Raw genomic sequence first — 21301 nt, forward strand, 5'->3', positions numbered from 1 at the left:
TTAGCAGTCTACTATCCATACTCGCAATCAGTGGCAGCTCCAGAGGTGGGGCTGCAGAGCAGTCCAAAATCCAAATAGAGGATACACGCCTACTGCCAGTGAGTCCGTTTGGAATGGCAGTTGGTATGGCTCCCCTATTTGAATTTTGGACTGCGCTGAAGCTTCAGCTCTGGAGCCGCTACTGCTCACAAGTGCGTTACAATTGATTAGTACATGGTTGGAGTAGCAATCAAGATTACTGTTGCTAGGCTTTTATTTGAAGGAAATCATAATCTCAGTGATATAACTGTCAAATCTGTTATGTGATCACAGGTCTATGCTGTTCATTTTATTCCGTTCACCTGGGCAATCCACTTTATTCCACTTCCAATATTACGTTCACCTGGGCAATCCACTTTTACCTAGCATTTCATGTCATTGCCTGTAAGTTGTTCATAGCCTGAGCCACATGAGCGCCGCATAAGGGTAAATAAAAGATAATAGCCAAACAATACAGCTCTGAGAACTTTTCCATGACAGTCACTGTGATATGCACATTAAGCAAGCTTAACTCCCAAGTTTGCAGCGATATAGACGCCTCTGTTTGCAGACAGCTTAGCCCTGGAGTGGTGGCGGCGGTGTTCCTTCTGTTCTCCACCTGCAGTTTGTCACGCCGCATATGTTTGCAGCCTCTGGGGAATTGGATTGGAGGCGTTAGGTCCCAGAATCCTTGTTGACTTCCGTGGCGCGGAGAGAAGCCAAGCTTTCGTACACCTGGGAGCTCTGTTCCTTCCACTCCCTGTGTGTGTTTTTTTTCCCCTTCTAATCCTTGTTCTGGGTGTCAGGTAAGGAAGCGGGGAGGAGCAGGTGACTCTCTAAATAGCCGATAAAATGACTGTTTTGTTAAGGCTTGCACCTCTCTGTACACACACCTCCCTGTGCGAGGCACTAATGATTGTGGAAGTGAGCCAGACAGAGTTGAGTAGGGGAAATTCCTTATGTGTGAGCCATTTGTCTGCTGGACATGAAAGCAGTAAATGCTCCTCTTTCCCTTAACATAAAACACACGTGTGTGTTTTGTATAGCTTTTCTCCGGTCTTAAAGGGCCAGTGAATTTACAATGCAAGTTGATCCAATATATAATAAGATGTTGCAATAATGGTTTACGTTCTAGTCATCCAATCGGTTACATACAGTATGTGTCCTCATACACCTAAAACCAAGCTGATTCCCTAAAAGTAATTTTCACTTTCATTTTTTTTTTAAATCTATCCCTCTTCCTTGCGCACATAATTTGGGAGGGGTCCATTCACTGATATCCCCACTGGTTTATAATGGTTCTTATAATTATGGCCATGCAGAGGCTTTTCTAGTTGGCTCTGATATAAAGGTCTCTGCGCCCAGGAAGATGGTGGGAGTGATCCAATGCTTTAACTATAAATGACAGTAGCTTTCTTAGTGGATAGTTATTCAGATGTCTGATCAGTAGCTGGCTGTTATTACAAGCCAGTGCGTCAAACACCTTCCTGCTCCAGTGTACGTAGACCTTCGCTGCAGCTATCAAGCAAAGGGTCCGGCTGATCACATGGGCAAGCTGTAGAAAGTGAAAAGGGAGTAGTCGGGAGTATGATGTACCTGAACACCAGTCTTTAAAATATTGCAGCAATGTGTGTCACTCTGTAATAAAGGCCCATAGACACTGGGCGATTTTGAACTGAAAGCAGCTCACTTTTGGTGTTTTGAGCTGCTTTCAGCTCAAAACCGCCCATTGTGTATGCCCCGGCGATGAACGATCGGGGTCATTCCGAGTTGATTGCACGTAGCAACTTTTTGCTGCACGTGCGATCAACTAGACGCTGCCTATGGGGGAGTGTATTTCTGCATAGCAGGGCTGCGAACGCTTGTGCAGCCCTGCTATGCAAAAAAGTTTCCTGTAAAAGAAGACCAGGGTAAGAGTTACTTACCCTGTGCGATCGATCCAGCGATGCAGGTCCCGGAACTGACGTCGGACATCCGCCCTCCAAACGCCCGGACGCGCCTGTGTTGGACTCACCACTCCCCGAAAACGGTGAGTTGCTGCCCGGATCCGCCTTCCTCCTGTCAATCTTCTTGCGGTTGCCGCTGCGACCGCTTTCTTCGGTAGCGGCAATGCGGCCCATGCGCAGTTCTGACCCGATCGCACGGCTGCGAAGAAGCGCAGCATGCGATCGGATCAGAATGACCCCCGATGAGCACTGATGCGCACTCCCGCTTCATCGCAGGCGACCGCCGTTCATCTGCTGGTAACGGCAGGGTGAGCGGCTTTCCATAGCGTCCTGCAATGGAAAGCCGTTCACTCCTGCTGACATCGCTGACACAATACAATAATCACCATATGATGTAAATAGTCCTCTAGTGTTTGGGTCACAGCACAATGAAGTGTTTTCCTTAAAGACAGCTCTTGTAATGAGGAACCGTTCTCAATTACACTTGCCAGTTCCTAAAAGAAGTGTCTTCCCTCCCAAATGCACTTATGCAGTAGCAGCGGTACAGGAAGACACTCAGAAAACATAGTACAGAAATCCTTTTTAAAAACCCAGGTTTAATTTGCATATTGCACTGACTTTCCACGTTGTTATTCAGCTTTCATTGTAACTCCACTGTGGCATATACCGCATCAGCATCAGCCTAGGGGAGTCCCTGGAGTCCCAGATGTAACAGCGTAGGCAGGTTCCAAGCTCCGGATGCCCAGCTCCAGCACAGGAATTACTCCACCAAAGTGTAGCTGAAAGCGCCTGGAGTCCACAACAAACATGTGAGCCACGCTTATTGAGACATTGTAAATCAATTGTACAACAGTACTTAAGAAACATTGGTGTGACAGCAAAATATTCACCTAATTTGTCCATCAGAGTGCAGAAAACATTGTTATTACAACAAAGTTGTGATAATTGTTATATGATCCGTCACAGTTACATTGAGTGTGGCCCTGAATGAACCAGAAAGAAGAAAGACATCACTTATGTGGAATTTTGCTTTAACCAAGACTGAAACTGTGGTATAAACGTGCCCATACGGACACATCCGTTGTGTGAATACCAAAGAGAGGAAAAAATTATATCATGCAGACCAATTTAAGTGTAACGGTAGCCTTTCCTTTGAGGGTACAGCTGTTTTGTACAGAGTTTTTTTTTTTTTTTGTCCTTTTTATAATCTACTGTGATTGCATGAGCTTTGTGATCAGCCCTGTGAGTGTCGGGAGACCGTAGCAACTCCCCAGATGGACATGACTTAGCGGCATCACATGTCATTTCCTTCTGTCTTGTTACATTTCCCTCTATTCTATGAACACGGGCGCTTGTGTTTACCTTCTGCTCCTTCCCACCTCCAAGCTCAGAAACACGATGATGCCATGCCCGCCGGATTCCCGACTAGCAGCGTTGCTTGTATTTCACCAGCAGTGTTATAATGTAGGTCATGCCTCTCCAGTTATAGCTCTGTAAATCTAGTTCATCCAGGATACGTGCAATGGATGTGAAGGAGAAGCTTAAGAGCAGAGGCTCTGGACGGTGAGTAAAGGGGGACCATAGTTCGGGAATGAGACAATTTCCAATGGCACTTGTGGGCTCATTCAGTTGGGAGCGGAAGAAGCTTTTCACCTTGGGAAAACCTTGTGGCATTGACGGGGGAGATTTTAAAATGTGCAGTTATGAGTAAACCCGATTGACAGGCTGGAGGTGGGATGGGGGGGATGTCAGCCAGCGTTTTACAAAACGGGGCATGTTGATCCCGTTTTTGGGGAGTGTGAGGCCGGGGTCTGCGTCTAACGATGCAGGTTTCCTGGTCTCAATTACGGAGCTACGGTTGTCAGTCTGCATCCTGAAGGTTTCTCAGCTGGCCGAAGGTCCCACAGTTTGATCCGATGCTGCTCCACAGACGCAGCAGCAGATCACACATGCACGCAAGTGGCGGCTTATACCAGGCGCCTCCTGCTGCATTAGCATAGGTTAACATCTCTGCTGCATCCAAGAGCCAGTGGGCCAGAGCCTTGTGGCAGCGTTCCACAATGAAAAATGTCTGTAGCTATATCCTGTGGACTCGATTTTCTGTAATGTGAGTGTGGTTTTACGCAGCCACTGAAATACATGGAAGCTAATGTCTCAGACTCCCAGTTATACTACAGGTAGGCAATAAGACTAATATTCAATGCCGTCTCTATAGTCAGATCGCATTGGGTATGCTTCACCCGCGGTCAGGATCTCGACGGTCAGCATACCGGCGGGGGGGAGCGCAACGGAGCCCCTTGGTTCTATTTCCACTCTATGGGTGTCGTGGACACCCATGAGTGGGAATAGCCCTGGGCCCCCTGCTGACATTATGGCGGTCAGCATGCTGACCGCTGGGATCCCGCCCGCAGGGATCGTAGCTGCATCCCATTCAGATCTATCTAGTGACTATTATTCAACAGAGCGCACTATTGGGACTGATGGTACGGAGAGCATCCTAGTAACACTGCAAGCAAGTGATGTGTAGGCCCCTCTCTGCTGGCTTTACAGTGAAACACTCCCTCCCCTTATTCTTGGTGGTTTTACTGTGTAGACCTAACAAATATTTGTGGATTTATTTAGGGGTCCATTTAAAATACAAAGTGGAAAGTGGCACAAAATGCTGCTTTTTGGTTTGTAATTTTAACCTTATTTAGATTTTGTAAGTGGGTGTTTTTCAAACAGAGGTGAGGTTTCAAACAGATTTGCATCTGCAGTTGATGTTTGCATGTTTCACTCACGTGCCATTCAGCGTCGGTGACGTCAGACTGATTCAGTTCAGGAAGCTGGTAGGGGGAGGGGAGGGGAGAAGTGTGAACCGGCTGGGGGTGCCGGGAGGTGGCGGGGGAACGGAGAAGACTGACCTGGCCTGGGCAGCGGAAGAAAACAGGAAGAGAACGCCTCTTCTCTGATTTTTTTCATTCCTGTTGGTAAGACACACAGGCCCAGATTTATCAAACCTTGGAGAATGATAAATTGTACAGTGGTAAAGTACCAACCAACCAGCTCCTAACTGCCACGTTAAAGGCTGTGTTTGAAAAATGACAGGAGCTGATTGGTTGGTTCTTTCAATGTGCAATTTATCACTCTCCAAGGCTTGATAAATCTGGGCCATAGGGGCAGATATTAAGCCTGGATAAGTGATAAAGTGGAGGTGATAATACGTCATCCATTCAGCTCCTGTTATTTTTCAAACCCAGCCCGTAACTTGATAGTTAGGAGCCAATTGTCTGGTGCGTTATCACCTTCCACTTTTTCACTTTTCCAGGCTTAATACACGTGCCCACTATGGTATCTCGAGGTGGTGTTATATTATGAAAAGGTGAAATGGCGAAAAGGCTGTGTGTGTGTAGAATATATAGTCAGATTGACGAAACGCGTTAGCTTTGCCTTGATCCTCCACAATAAGATAAGCCTCTACTTTTAAAGTTTTTTTATATATTTTTTTGGATATCATATCACACATATATCATTTATGTGTTATACTTCTTTTCAATACCTTTTATCATACCATGTGCATGCACTTTACTATTTTTTATGTAATAATAATTTTTTATGTAATAAAATTTTTAAGCAATTTTCCATTTCTTTTTTATAAGTGAAAACTGCCTATGTATAGTGACATAACGTCCTGTTCCCTTATACTATATATTACCTATCATTGCAATCGTTGAAATATATGCTGAATAAATATGTTATTTTTTTTTAGAAACATCTCCCTAGTCCATATATATATATATATATATATATATATATATATATATATATATATATATATATATATATATATATATATATATATATATATACAGGTTGAGTATCCCATATCCAAATATTCCGAAATACGGAATATTCCGAAATACAGACTTTTTCGAGTGAGAGTGAGATAGTAAAACCTTTGTTTTTTGATGGCTCAATGTACACAAACTTTGTTTAATACACAAAGTTATTAATAATATTGTATTAAATGACCTTCAGGCTGTGTGTATAAGGTGTATATGAAACATAAATGAATTGTGTGAATGTAGACACACTTTGTTTAATGCACAAAGTTATAAAAAATATTGGCTAAAATGACCTTCAGGCTGTGTGTATAAGGTGTATATGAAACATAAATGCATTCTGTGCTTAGACTTAGGTCCCATCACCATGATATCTCTTTATGGTATCTATTTATTCCAAAATACGGAAAAATCCGATATCCAAAATACCTCTGGTCCCAAGCATTTTGGATAAGGGATACTCAACCTGTATATATATAACAAGAAGTGAAATAGCAGGCACTCACAGTATATTCAGCCACCGGGGTGCCTTCCAATGAAGGAAATAACGTCAATGCAGTCCCCTGGGTGTAGCTATGTACACTCAATCACCCTCCAGAGACCAGGCGGCACTCCACGGATGAGGATACTCTGCTGTATTGGGTAGCCAACATATGTGGTAGATGACTCTGCAGTCTGATTGCTTGATAGCACCTACCCGTTCACCAATCTTGGTGGAAGACCAGTGCTGGGCCGAACCTGACTGACATGAGAAAACGACTACAGCTATTGCCAACCAGTGTCTCTATGCTATTGACCCATCTTGTGTCATACAGTGAAACTACACTATTTGATCTTTATAGATTAGTGATAACATCTCTATACATAATCTCAACCTAAACTCAGCATCATATTTTTGTTATTGTTAAAATCATAAACTAGGAATATATTGGGAACATCTATCAGACTCTAGAAGCTATGACAAGATGACATTGGCTCTGTAGCTCTAGGTAATTAGTGTATATTGTACAGGAAGGCCTGTGTGTCTGTAGAAGAGTCGCGGGGCTTATTTAGTAAAACTGCATGTAGATTGCTTGTGTTGTAACCCACAGCAATTACTTGAACTATCAGACTCTATTAATCAATCATAGGCTGTTATGGGTTACAGCTTTCCATTGCACAATATTTTAAAGAGAGCAACACCAAAAATAAAAAATGCATTGTATATAGAATCACTAATACTATTCATAACATATTCTGAGAGAGACCTCCACCACCTAGAAGTCAAGCTAGGTGTGCACTGTACAGATAAGTAATCCATTCCATAAGGTGTACTGTGCATAAGGGGCGCTGCAGTGCCCTGCTAAGACACTGGAACCACATTCTTTACAAGGAATGATTCAGACCTGATCGCTGTGCTGCTAATTTTGCTGTCCTGCGTTCAGATAGTCGCCACCCAAGGGGAGTGTAAATTTGCCTGTACAAGTGTGCGATCGCAGGTGTGTGCCGTGCGAAAATGTCCCTCAGTCAGCGGACAGCTGCAAATCTTTTCGCACTTCACTGCACATCAAATGATTTTACCACTGTGTGCTGTCTGTGCGCAGCCCAGGATCTACTCCTACAGTGCGCTGAGAACAGGCTGATCGTGTCTGGAGCTGATGTCACACACGCTCCCTGAAAACGCTCGGGAACGCCTGCGTTTTCCCTGACACTCCCAGAAAACTGTCAGTTACCACCCACAAAGCCTTCTTCCTGTCAATCAGCTGGCGAATGGCTGTGCGATCGAAAATTCCGCACCAGCTTGTTGTTCAGTGACGCGCGTGCACACTGCGGTGCATACACATGCGCAGGCTATCAATAATCGCACGATGTGTGAAACCGCACAGCAGCGATCAGGTCTGAATCGGGCTCTTAGTCCTCCCACATTCTTCCTTCGGTGCTCCTAAGCAAATGCTGCCATTGGCCACACTGTCACTAGCAGTAACGGAGCTGCATGGTGAGCATAATGCCTGCTTACACTGCACCGCAGCACTTTTGTGCATAATAAATAACCTCCAATGTGTTGTTTGGCTGAGTGCAAGCTATTGCCCTATTAGCCGCTGTTTTCTGCATAAAGCGGCTGACTGCTGTGTTCTTCAATGGATTTACTGGCAGGAAGTCTGCTGTGTATTGGGAAATATTTCCCCCCCAGGATCACAAACTTATCTCAAATACCTTTTTTGATCTGCTAAGCTCTTTATACCTTTTAGGTTTAGTAGTCCTGTAAATTGAATACAAATGATACAATGATCTTTCATAGAATGTGAGAAACGGACATTGTTGACGTAAGTACTTCTGAGTCATTCTGGGAGACCATCCTCTGGGCACATTACCTGTTTCCATATGTACTGTGTATACATAGGATTACAGACTATGGTGAGGTCATCCTTATGTAAGGCTGGTTTCCCACTAGTGTTAGGAACGTGCCAGTGGCAGTATTACTTTTAGGTGCAGTGGCAATGTGGGCGGTGTCAATGGAGGATATTCAACACAAGATAATGTAGTAGACAGCATCCTACAAAATGTTGTTACATGTGGGGTAATAGGTTCCATTTGGATTTACCCTAGCATTAAGAACTGAACATAGTAGGATTGTCCCCTGCAGAGGTAGTACAAAATGTAATCCTACCATACCCAACGTGTCAGAAGGCATATGCCTGAAGATCAATTAAACCCTCTGGGCACAGCATAGGCTTTGAAGGCACCTTACAACCTCAGGAGTTTTTAGTGTAGTAATTGGCTATTACTCCTTCGCCATCATATATTTTTAATTGAGTATCCTAATTTAATTGTATTTAAATAAAATATAATCTCTTTGCCCCACTAATACTTGTCTGGTCTCATTTATTTCTTGTTTTTACCAGGGTCGAAAGTCCTGGGAATTGTGACCCATGTTGACGCTTTCACACCGAAGAAGAACCCAGTTTGATCCTCAAATTACCGGGTCCAAATGCTTGACCTGGCAATTTGATTTTCTGTGCAAAAGCGGGTATAGGCTGGGAGCGAAAACAAACCTGTGCTGCAAATGCCTGCTAAAAGCCGGGACTTTAACCAATTTCTGTCTGAAGTTGGTATTATTGTGATGTGTAACTTGCTGGTGGGGGGTTGTTGGAGGGTGTCATCAACCATGGGGAGTTTGACTATTAGTTTTTTTCCAAATTGTTTTCTTTGCTTTAGGTTTGCTTTGTATGGTCATATGATGTCACTTTTTTTCAAGCCATTGTGAAATATGTTTTTTTAATGCCTCCAGTACCCTCTATCTATAACCTATCTTGATAACAGCCGTATAACGGTCTGTTCTCCTATTTACATTTTGATGCTTTTCTTTACACTTTTGTAGATCTAGAACTATAAGAAAAGGTATACCGATATTTCCTCTCACTTTTTCCCATGGAGTTTCACTTTTTTTGCGATATCCGTGATCTACAAACAATACAATAGGATATTCGTGATCTACAAGAGTCCAGTCTACTGGCATGTTCTGCTTTGCAATCTCTTATGGTGGAGACATGCTGGCATCCAAACTCTGTCTTTCGTATAATCTTTAGAGAAGCCTTTTCAGCATTTAGGTGTTGATTTTGGATTCTGACAGATTGCATGAACCCTGGGAGTCAATGGCATGCTTTACCTATTGGCAGAGCTAATACTGCCATTTATCATTGAAGTTGTAAACATCTTGCAGTTTCTGCAAGCACAAAACCGAGTGTATTTTCTGTATGTTTTTATAGAGGACATTCACACACTGCTATGATCTTTTTGTAGTAAGCGTAAATTAAATTTTGTGCAGTGTTAGGGGACTATGCAGAGTGGTGCATATGCTTGCTTGTGGGGTGTATTCCGCGTGTTTTAGTACTTTGTACACTTCGGAACTAAGCAAGTACAACCCTTACAATGTTGTACACTTCGGTCGCATCTCCGCTTGTGACTGAAGGGGCGAGTAACTGTGCTGTAACAGGACGCTCTTAGGTAGGCAAATTTCAGTGAGGATATGTAGACGTAATTGTACAGAAGCGTACATAGGGCCTAATTTAGATCTGAACGCTGCCGTGCGTTTTCCCACAGCGGGTGATCAGATCCGAACTGCACATTCGGACGGCTACAACGGGCATTGGCGGTCAGCGACGGGATGGTGCGAAGGATCCATTCGCATGGGTGTTCGCAAGGTGATTGACAGGAAGATGCCAATTGTGGGTGGCAACTCACCTTTTCAGGGAGTATACGGAAAAACGCAGGCGGACTCGAGCGTTTTCAGGGAGGGTGTCTGACGTCAGCTCTGTCCCCGATCAGCAGGATTCAATCACACTGGAAGAGTAAGTCCTGGGCTGCACAGAGACGGCACAAACTGATTTTTAGCAGCTCTGCTACACATAGTAACGCACACTTGCACAGCGAAAATACACTCCCCCTGGAGGCAGCGACTATCTGATCGCAGGACAGCAAAAACCGCAGCCCAGCGATCAGATCTGAATTAGGCCCATAGGCCTGTTTTCAGATGGGTCTGTTACATAGGCTGGTGTAAGAGCACACTGAGGATAATGGAGATGTACACCACAGTGATGTGCGTAACTCCACTTATCGGCAAATATTCTGTGCTTGCAGCGTGGGACTAATTACAGCCATCTTGCATGCAGCTCTTCATCAGCCTCTCACAGTGTACTTGTCACCTACTCACTGCTTTGTGGGCTGAGGAACTGTGAGCTGACTGAGGCTTCGGGCACATTTTACCTCTGATGTCACTAGTTCTCAGTGTACAAAGTGGTTAAATATTGGTTCAGACTGAAAAAGACTGTCTCCGCTGGGTGTACTTGGTGACTGTTGGGTCTATGGGGCAGATTTATCAAAGCTTGGAGAGAGAGAAAGTGCAAACCACCTCCTAACTGTCCTTTTCAAACACAGCATGTAACATGACAATTAGGAATTAATTGGTGCGCGCTCTCTCTCTCTCTCGCTCGCTTAGTGCATAGACACCTATAAACTTGTTACATTGCTTTGACATGTTCACATTTATGCAAAATTTGGTGATGGTATACACTTGCCATCCCTGATTTTATTAGTGCATTTTACAGCTGTGATGGATAGTATTTCAGCACAGCTCGTTTTAATCCCCAGGACATTGAGGAGATCCTCTTAATGGGCCTAATTCAAACCTGATCGTAGCAGCAAATTTGTTAACAAATGGGCAAAACCATGTGCACTGCAGGGGGGCAGATATAACGTGTGCAGAGAGAGTAAGATTTGGGTGGGTTATATTGTTTCTGTGCAGGGTAAATACTGGCTGCTTTATTTTTACACTGCAATTTAGATTTCAGTTTGAACACACCACACCCAAATCTAATGGGCCCTACACATATAAAGATCCGCCGCCGAGCTGCCCGACGTCGGATACGGCCAACGGGCAACCTGGCGGTAGGGGGGTCAGTGACGGGGAGAGTGAAGTTTCTTCACTCCCCCCCGTCACCCGGCTCCATTGAAGTGCAGGCAAATATGGACGAGATCGTCCATATTCGCCTGTATGTACAGCCGACGAGGCACCAGCGATGAAGGAGCACGGGACCGCGCATCGTTCATTGCTGGTGACTCCACACTCAGATATGAACGTTATCTCGTTCAATAATGAACGAGATCGTTCATATCTTTGAGGAATATCGGCCAGTGTGTAGGGCCTATAACTCTCCCTGCACATGTTGATCTGCCCCCCTACAGTGCACATGGCTTTGCCCATCTGGTAACAAAGGGGGTAATTCAGACCCGATCGCTAGGGTGCGTTTTTTTTGTCCCTGCGATCAGGTAGTCGCCGCCAACAGGGGGAGGTGGAAATCGCTGTGTATGTGTGCATTCGGATGTGTTGGAGTGTTGGAGAGAACCGTCGCTGCGGACCGTCGCGCCTGCACATTGCTGTGCATACACATGCGCCGTTCAGACCTGATCGCCCGCTGTGCGAAAACGCACAGCAGCTGTCAGATCTGAATCGGCCCCAAAGTTGCTGCTACGATCAGGTCTGAATTCGGCTCTATGACCCCACCACAGTTATCTGTGTTCGATAGTCTGTTCTATTCACCTCTCACAGTCATGATGGATTGTAACTCCCAGTGAACGAATTACTACCCCAATACACTCCCCCATGTAGTAACTACAGGCAAAATGTTGCTTCCTGGGAGTAATTTCTTTAAAGATTCCCCCCCCCCCCCCCCCCCCCTCCTCCTCCTCCTCCAGCTTTGTTGGAAATCTTCTGTATTCTTTATGAGGGAAAAACAAGCCCCATTGTATTTTATTCAATAGGATAGAGAGCTTGCAATACAAAGATTGTAGATGTTAAACTGGCTGACTTTAGTCAAAACATTTTTAGAATAGATTTTTGGCAGTGCTTTATAGAAGTCACAATATGTTGGGTTTTGCCTTTAATAACATTGACATTTTAAAACTGGCATGAAAAAATCGCAGGAAATTGTCGATTTTGAAAACCCACAGCTCAATACATTTACCCCATGGTTGGAATTGATTGGTGTGTGCAGAAAGTGAAATAAACTAAATTATTAAATCCAACAGAACTTTATGCCAAATATGTAAAAGCAAAGAAAGAGAGGGCCAATATGGTTCTTTTAGGCAGATGTTATAAAGTGCTAAAAATGCACATAAATAATTATCTGAAGTAGGCGTGGCGGTCTATAAACCTCAAGGCTGGCACATATGGTTTGTAAAATGTCATCACTCTGGTTCCCATTGTGGTGTGGGGTCAGATTGTTCAGCCTATAGCTGTGTGGAGGCGGAGATTGGTGTGCCTTCATGTTTGAAGTGGGTGGTTGGCTCATGAGCTCCTTCTTTGGTTCCTTAGTTTCCCTCCCTCCCCACTTTTTTTTAAATTTCCTGGAATGTAAGTAGTTTATCGGCTTGGCGACTTGCTGGCGTGAAAGAACGGCAGTCCAGTAGCCATCTTTCTGCACTGGTGATGTGCGCTCACCTTTAAATACACTGGGTAAACTGATTTCAGCCTACTGGGGTCAGAAGTCCCACCTGACTGGGTTGGCTTTGAGTACGTTGTTGGTATTGACTTTGGACACCTCTCACTTCTCTGCTGTTGTTAGGGCAATTTGCCCATGCAGATCATAAATGGGTCCAGTTTTGTTTAATATATACATTAGTGATATTATGACTTTTGCACACAATGCTGAAATTTGGAACAGAGTTGATATCCGTAAAGTGAAACAAATATATACAATTTCTGAGAAAATAAGTTGAGAGGCCACCCATTGGAGGCTTGCGGTATTGCAGCTATGTCTGGTTAGTTTGATGTAGTGTTCATTCTAGCACCCTGCACCTTTCAAAACATGTGCAGTTCCTCTTCCTTGCCTGGGGTGTCGCTCTCTGCTCTGGTGCTTCTATCACACTCTGGTCTGTTTTTCAGTGCTGAAAACAGACCACAATGTTATGAGAAGCACCAGAGCAGAGAGTGAGAGAGTAAGCTGTCTTCAAAAATACATTCATTAAACAGAAAAAGCCGTAGAATAGCTACTAAAATGGTGCTTGGGCTCTGTAAGAAAGGACTCTGAGAATGGAACATGCATGCTAGGATAGAAGAGGCAAGTATGTTGCGATAGCAACTTTCACTTATATAACTAAAGTGTTTATACTAGAGATGAGCGGGTTCGGTTCCTCGGAATCCGAACCCGCCCGAACTTCAGGTTTTTTTACACGGGGCCGAGCGACTCGGATCTTCCCGCCTTGCTCGGTTAACCCGAGCGCGCCCGAACGTTATCATCCCGCTGTCGGATTCTCGCGAGGCTCGTATTCTATCGCGAGACTCGGATTCTATATAAGGAGCCGCGCGTCGCCGCCATTTTCACACGTGCATTGAGATTGATAGGGAGAGGACGTGGCTGGCGTCCTCTCCGTTTAGACTAGAGTACTAGAGAGAGACCCAAATTTTGGGGAGCATATTATTAGGAGGAGTACTACTTGCTGCTGATAGTGTGACCAGTGACCACCAGTTTAATTAATCCGTTCTCTGCCTGAAAAAAAACGATACACAGTGTGACACAGTCACATACCATATCTGTGCTCAGCCCAGTGTGCTGCATCATATGTAATACTGTATATCATTATCTGACTGTGCTGAGTGCTCACTGCTCACACAGCTTAATTGTGGGGGAGACTGGGGAGCAGTTATAGCAGGAGTACATATTTTAAGTACAGTGCACACTTTTGCTGCCAGAGTGCCACTGCCAGTGTGACTGACCAGTGACCACTGACCACCAGTATTGTGATTGTCTGCTGACCACCAGTATATTGTGATTGTCTGCCTGAAAAAGTTAAACACTCGTCGTGTGGTGTTTTTATAAACGCATTCTGCAGACAGTGTCCAGCAGGTCCGTCATTAGACTCATTACATAATATATACCTGTCCGGCTGCAGTACTAGTGTGATATATATATATATATATTTTAATTTTATCTCATTATCATCCAGTCTATATTAGCAGCAGACACAGTGCGGTAGTCCACGGCTGTAGCTACCTCTGTGTCGGCAGTCGCTCGTCCATCCATAATTGTATACCACCTACCCGTGGTTTTTTTTTTTTCTATCTTCTTGATACTAGTAGCTTACTTTAGGAGTCTGCAGTGCTGAGTCTGACAGACAGTGTCCAGCAGGTCCGTCATTACATAATATATACCTGTCCGGCTGCAGTACTAGTGTGATATATATATATATATATATATTTTTTTTTTAATTTTATCTCATTATCATCCAGTCTATATTAGCAGCAGACACAGTACGGTAGTCCACGGCTGTAGCTACCTCTGTGTCGGCAGTCGCTCGTCCATCCATAATTGTATACCACCTACCCGTGTTTTTTTTTTTTTTTTTCTATCTTCTTGATACTAGTAGCTTACTTTAGGAGTCTGCAGTGCTGAGTCTGACAGACAGTGTCCAGCAGGTCCGTCATTACATAATATATACCTGTCCGGCTGCAGTACTAGTGTGATATATATATATATTTTAATTTTATCTCATTATCATCCAGTCTATATTAGCAGCAGACACAGTACGGTAGTCCACGGCTGTAGCTACCTCTGTGTCGGCAGTCGCTCGTCATCCATAAGTATACTAGTATCCATCCATCTCCATTGTTTACCTGAGGTGCCTTTTAGTTGTGCCTATTAAAATATGGAGAACAAAAATGTTGAGGTTCCAAAAATAGGGAAAGATCAAGATCGACTTCCACCTCGTGCTGAAGCTGCTGCCACTAGTCATGGCCGAGACGATGAAATGCCAGCAATGTCGTCTGCCAAGGCCGATGCCCAATGTCATAGTACAGAGCATGTAAAATCCAAAACACCAAATATCAGTAAAAAAAGGACTCAAAAATCTAAAATAAAATTGTCGGAGGAGAAGCGTAAACTTGCCAATATGCCATTTACCACACGGAGTGGCAAGGAACGGCTGAGGCCCTGGCCTATGTTCATGGCTAGTGGTTCAGCTTCACATGAGGATGGAAGCACTCAGCCTCTCGCTAGAAAAATGAAAAGACTCAAGCTGGCAAAAGCACAGCAAAGAACTGTGCGTTCTTCGAAATCCCAAATCCACAAGGAGAGTCCAATTGTGTCGGTTGCGATGCCTGACCTTCCCAACACTGGACGTGAAGAGCATGCGCCTTCCACCATTTGCACGCCCCCTGCAAGTGCTGGAAGGAGCACCCGCAGTCCAGTTCCTGATAGTCAGATTGAAGATGTCAGTGTTGAAGTACACCAGGATGAGGAGGATATGGGTGTTGCTGGCGCTGGGGAGGAAATTGACAAGGAGGATTCTGATGGTGAGGTGGTTTGTTTAAGTCAGGCACCCGGGGAGACACCTGTTGTCCGTGGGAGGAATATGGCCATTGACATGCCTGGTGAAAATACCAAAAAAATCAGCTCTTCGGTGTGGAAGTATTTCAACAGAAATGCGGACAACATTTGTCAAGCCGTGTGTTGCCTTTGTCAAGCTGTAATAAATAGGGGTAAGGACGTTAACCACCTTGGAACATCCTCCCTTATACGTCACCTGCAGCGCATTCATAATAAGTCAGTGACAAGTTCAAAAACTTTGGGCGACAGCGGAAGCAGTCCACTGACCAGTAAATCCCTTCCTCTTGTAACCAAGCTCACGCAAACCACCCCACCAACTCCCTCAGTGTCAATTTCCTCCTTCCCCAGGAATGCCAATAGTCCTGCAGGCCATGTCACTGGCAATTCTGACGAGTCCTCTCCTGCCTGGGATTCCTCCGATGCATCCTTGCGTGTAACGCCTACTGCTGCTGGCGCTGCTGTTGTTGCTGCTGGGAGTCGATGGTCATCCCAGAGGGGAAGTCGTAAGCCCACTTTTACTACTTCCACCAAGCAATTGACTGTCCAACAGTCCTTTGCGAGGAAGATGAAATATCACAGCAGTCATCCTGTTGCAAAGCGGATAACTGAGGCCTTGACAACTATGTTGGTGTTAGACGTGCGTCCGGTATCCGCCGTTAGTTCACAGGGAACTAGACAATTTCTTGAGGTAGTGTGCCCCCGTTACCAAATACCATCTAGGTTCCACTTCTCTAGGCAGGCGATACCGAGAATGTACACGGACGTCAGAAAAAGACTCACCAGTGTCCTAAAAAATGCAGTTGTACCCAATGTCCACTTAACCACGGACATGTGGACAAGTGGAGCAGGGCAGGGTCAGGACTATATGACTGTGACAGCCCACTGGGTAGATGTATGGACTCCCGCCGCAAGAACAGCAGCGGCGGCACCAGTAGCAGCATCTCGCAAACGCCAACTCTTTCCTAGGCAGGCTACGCTTTGTATCACCGGTTTCCAGAATACGTACACAGCTGAAAACCTCTTACGGCAACTGAGGAAGATCATCGCGGAATGGCTTACCCCAATTGGACTCTCCTGTGGATTTGTGGCATCGGACAACGCCAGCAATATTGTGTGTGCATTAAATATGGGCAAATTCCAGCACGTCCCATGTTTTGCACATACCTTGAATTTGGTGGTGCAGAATTATTTAAAAAACGAGAGGGGCGTGCAAGAGATGCTGTCGGTGGCCAAAAGAATTGCGGGACACTTTCGGCGTACAGGCACCACGTACAGAAGACTGGAGCACCACCAAAAACGCCTGAACCTGCCCTGCCATCATCTGAAGCAAGAAGTGGTAACGAGGTGGAATTCAACCCTATATATGCTTCAGAGGTTGGAGGAGCAGCAAAAGGCCATTCAAGCCTATACAATTGAGCACGATATAGGAGGTGGAATGCACCTGTCTCAAGCGCAGTGGAGAATGATTTCAACGTTGTGCAAGGTTCTGCAACCTTTTGAACTTGCCACACGTGAAGTCAGTTCAGACACTGCCAGCCTGAGTCAGGTCATTCCCCTCATCAGGCTTTTGCAGAAGAAGCTGGAGACATTGAAGGAGGAGCTAACACAGAGCGATTCCGCTAGGCATGTGGGACTTGTGGATGGAGCCCTTAATTCGCTTAACAAGGATTCACGGGTGGTCAATCTGTTGAAATCAGAGCACTACATTTTGGCCACCGTGCTCGATCCTAGATTTAAAACCTACCTTGGATCTCTCTTTCCGGCAGACACAAGTCTGCTGGGGTTCAAAGACCTGCTGGTGAGAAAATTGTCAAGTCAAGCGGAACGCGACCTGTCAACATCTCCTCCTTCACATTCTCCCGCAACTGGGGGTGCGAGGAAAAGGCTCAGAATTCCGAGCCCACCCGCTGGCGGTGATGCAGGGCAGTCTGGAGCGACTGCTGATGCTGACATCTGGTCCGGACTGAAGGACCTGACAACGATTACGGACATGTCGTCTACTGTCACTGCATATGATTCTCTCCCCATTGAAAGAATGGTGGAGGATTATATGAGTGACCGCATCCAAGTAGGCACGTCAGACAGTCCGTACTTATACTGGCAGGAAAAAGAGGCAATTTGGAGGCCCTTGCACAAACTGGCTTTATTCTACCTAAGTTGCCCTCCCACAAGTGTGTACTCCGAAAGAGTGTTTAGTGCCGCCGCTCACCTTGTCAGCAATCGGCGTACGAGGTTACTTCCAGAAAATGTGGAGAAGATGATGTTCATTAAAATGAATTATAATCAATTCCTCCGTGGAGACATTGACCAGCAGCAATCTCCTCCACAAAGTACACAGGGAGCTGAGATGGTGGATTCCAGTGGGGACGAATTGATAATCTGTGAGGAGGGGGATGTACACGGTGATATATCGGAGGATGATGATGAGGTGGACATCTTGCCTCTGTAGAGCCAGTTTGTGCAAGGAGAGATTAATTGCTTCTTTTTTGGTGGGGGTCCAAACCAACCCGTCATTTCAGTCACAGTCGTGTGGCAGACCCTGTCACTGAAATGATGGGTTGGTTAAAGTGTGCATGTCCTGTTTATACAACATAAGGGTGGGTGGGAGGGCCCAAGGACAATTCCATCTTGCACCTCTTTTTTCTTTCATTTTTCTTTGCGTCATGTGCTGTTTGGGGAGTATTTTTTTGAAGGGCCATCCTGCGTGACACTGCAGTGCCACTCCTAGATGGGCCAGGTGTTTGTGTCGGCCACTAGGGTCGCTTATCTTACTCACACAGCTACCTCATTGCGCCTCTTTTTTTCTTTGCGTCATGTGCTGTTTGGGGAGTGTTTTTTGGAAGGGCCATCCTGCGTGACACTGCAGTGCCACTCCTAGATGGGCCAGGTGTTTGTGTCGGCCACTAGGGTCGCTTATCTTACTCACACAGCTACCTCATTGCGCCTCTTTTTTTTTCTTTGCGTCATGTGCTGTTTGGGGAGTGTTTTTTGGAAGGGCCATCCTGCGTGACACTGCAGTGCCACTCCTAGATGGGCCCGGTGTTTGTGTCGGCCACTAGGGTCGCTTATCTTACTCACACAGCTACCTCATTGCGCCTCTTTTTTTCTTTGCGTCATGTGCTGTTTGGGGAGTGTTTTTTGGAAGGGCCATCCTGCGTGACACTGCAGTGCCACTCCTAGATGGGCCTGGTGTTTGTGTCGGCCACTAGGGTCGCTTATCTTACTCACACAGCTACCTCATTGCGCCTCTTTTTTTCTTTGCGTCATGTGCTGTTTGGGGAGTGTTTTTTGGAAGGGCCATCCTGCGTGACACTGCAGTGCCACTCCTAGATGGGCCAGGTGTTTGTGTCGGCCACTAGGGTCGCTTAGCTTACTCACACAGCTACCTCATTGCGCCTCTTTTTTTCTTTGCGTCATGTGCTGTTTGGGGAGTGTTTTTTGGAAGGGCCATCCTGCGTGACACTGCAGTGCCACTCCTAGATGGGCCAGGTGTTTGTGTCGGCCACTAGGGTCGCTTAGCTTAGTCATCCAGCGACCTCGGTGCAAATTTTAGGACTAAAAATAATATTGTGAGGTGTGAGGTGTTCAGAATAGACTGAAAATGAGTGGAAATTATGGTTTTTGAGGTTAATAATACTTTGGGATCAAAATGACCCCCAAATTCTATGATTTAAGCTGTTTTTTAGTGTTTTTTGAAAAAAACACCCGAATCCAAAACACACCCGAATCCGACAAAAAAAATTCGGTGAGGTTTTGCCAAAACGCGGTCGAACCCAAAACACGGCCGCGGAACCGAACCCAAAACCAAAACACAAAACCCGAAAAATTTCAAGTGCACATCTCTAGTTTATACAGCTTCAGAAAACGGCATTTGTAAAACTAAGACGATTCCTAGACCAATGGGACACACTTTGAAATTTGAGGGAAATGGGCTGAAAGTAATATAATGAAGGAAATATATATATATATATATATATATATAATATAATATAATATATACAGGTTGAGTATCCCATATCCAAATATTCCCAAATAAGGAATATTCCGAAATACAGAATTTTTTGAGTGAGATAGTGAAACCTTTATTTTCTGATGGCTCAATGTACACAAACTTTGTTTAATACACAAAGTTATTAAAAATATTGTATTAAATGACCTTCAGGCTGTGTGTATTAGGTGTATATGAAACATAACTGAATTGTGTGAATGTAGACACACTTTGTTTAATGCACAAAGTTATTAAAAATATTGGCTAAAATTACCTCCAGGCTGTGTGTATAAGGTGTATATGAAACATAAATGCATTCTGTGCTTATACTTAGGTCCCATCGCCATGATATCTCATTATGGTATGCAGTTATTCCAAAATACAGAAAAATACGATATCCAAAATACTTCTGGTCCCAAGCGTTTTGGATAAGGGATACTCGACCTGTATATTTATTTTTATTTTTTAAGGAAAGGCAGTTAGATCAAGGCATAATTTCTCAGTAGTTGTGGTGAAGACTCCAAATAGTAAAATAATCAGTACATGCTACAAATATTTTGCAGTTAAAACGTAATAAAATCATTGGTCCTGACCCACAAATCACTATTCAGCTAGTTTCATCAGGGAGTCATGTGATCCGTTTTTTTTTTTTCTTAAACTAGTCCTTGTGTCAAAGTAATGTCATATAGCAGAGGCTATGTCATTTTAGATGGCCTCTAAAAGAACTGAAAGTTCTGCTGTCTGCATACCAGCAAAAAAATATGCAGAGTATGCCATAGTAGATGGCATAGTGGAGAGTAATCATGAAGTCAGACTCTGAACATGTGACTGCAGGCACCCAATTTTCTGTACTGTTGTATTTTCTATGCAGCTGGCCTTTGACCAGCTCTGTACAGGGCCGTCTTTTCGTATGGGCTCTTTCCCGAGGGCCCCAGGAGTCTATGCTAGGCTGGTAGCTGAGGGTCCTCTCTTTACAGGGGTACCAGATTTTTGAAAATCGGCCCTGGGGTACCAGAGATATCTGACTTGGAAGCAGAGGTCCCCATCCAAGCCTGTTAATTGCTCTTTCCAGCCTGATATCTTGGGTTCTTTCTGACTTAGAGCTTTTCTGAGGGGACTCTCCAAAATATGGGACACCTTCCCTTTCAGTGGACACTGGCAGCTTGACTCTACTATGCCCAGAACTGGAGATATAAGCCTTCAAGCAGCTGGTCCTGGTCCAGCTCCACACATCTGGTTTGCAGTTTTATACTTTCACCGGTGGATTGCTCTGGCTCCTGAACTCTGATCCCCAAGTCCCCAGTACCTCCTGAAAGGTGGGACTCTAGATTTTTTTTCATCACATTTTAAGCTAATAAATCTTTTTCCAGGAACTGGAGATAGCTGGGGTCAAGCAAGCTGCCCTCCCACCAGAAAATGATGAATATTATAGTGTTCACTCTAGGAGTGAAAAGGGGCAGGGCGCCGGACTCCAGGGCCGCGCGCGTGACCGAAACGGGTCGCGGCCAAGCAAATTAGGGGGCGTGGCCACGCCTACGTCATTTTAGGGGCGGGGCGGCCCACAGACGCTACTATAGAGAGCGTCTGTGGCCGGCGACGTCACTGTTGGGGGCGTGCCCAGCACCTCCGTCGGTGCTGGGCTTCCCCCAGCCCTCCCAATGCGTGAAT

General features: G+C 45.1%; 1 protein-coding gene across 4 annotated transcripts in view; it reads left to right on the forward strand.

Annotated features, from left to right (window-relative positions):
- The window catches only part of SAMD11 (sterile alpha motif domain containing 11), a 229184-nt gene that overhangs the window by 22865 nt on the left and 185018 nt on the right, over positions 1 to 21301 (forward strand). The gene's annotated exons all lie outside the window — the stretch shown is intronic.

The sequence above is a fragment of the Pseudophryne corroboree genome, chromosome 10 (genome assembly GCF_028390025.1).
Source record: "Pseudophryne corroboree isolate aPseCor3 chromosome 10, aPseCor3.hap2, whole genome shotgun sequence".
NCBI classification, from domain to species: domain Eukaryota; kingdom Metazoa; phylum Chordata; class Amphibia; order Anura; family Myobatrachidae; genus Pseudophryne; species Pseudophryne corroboree.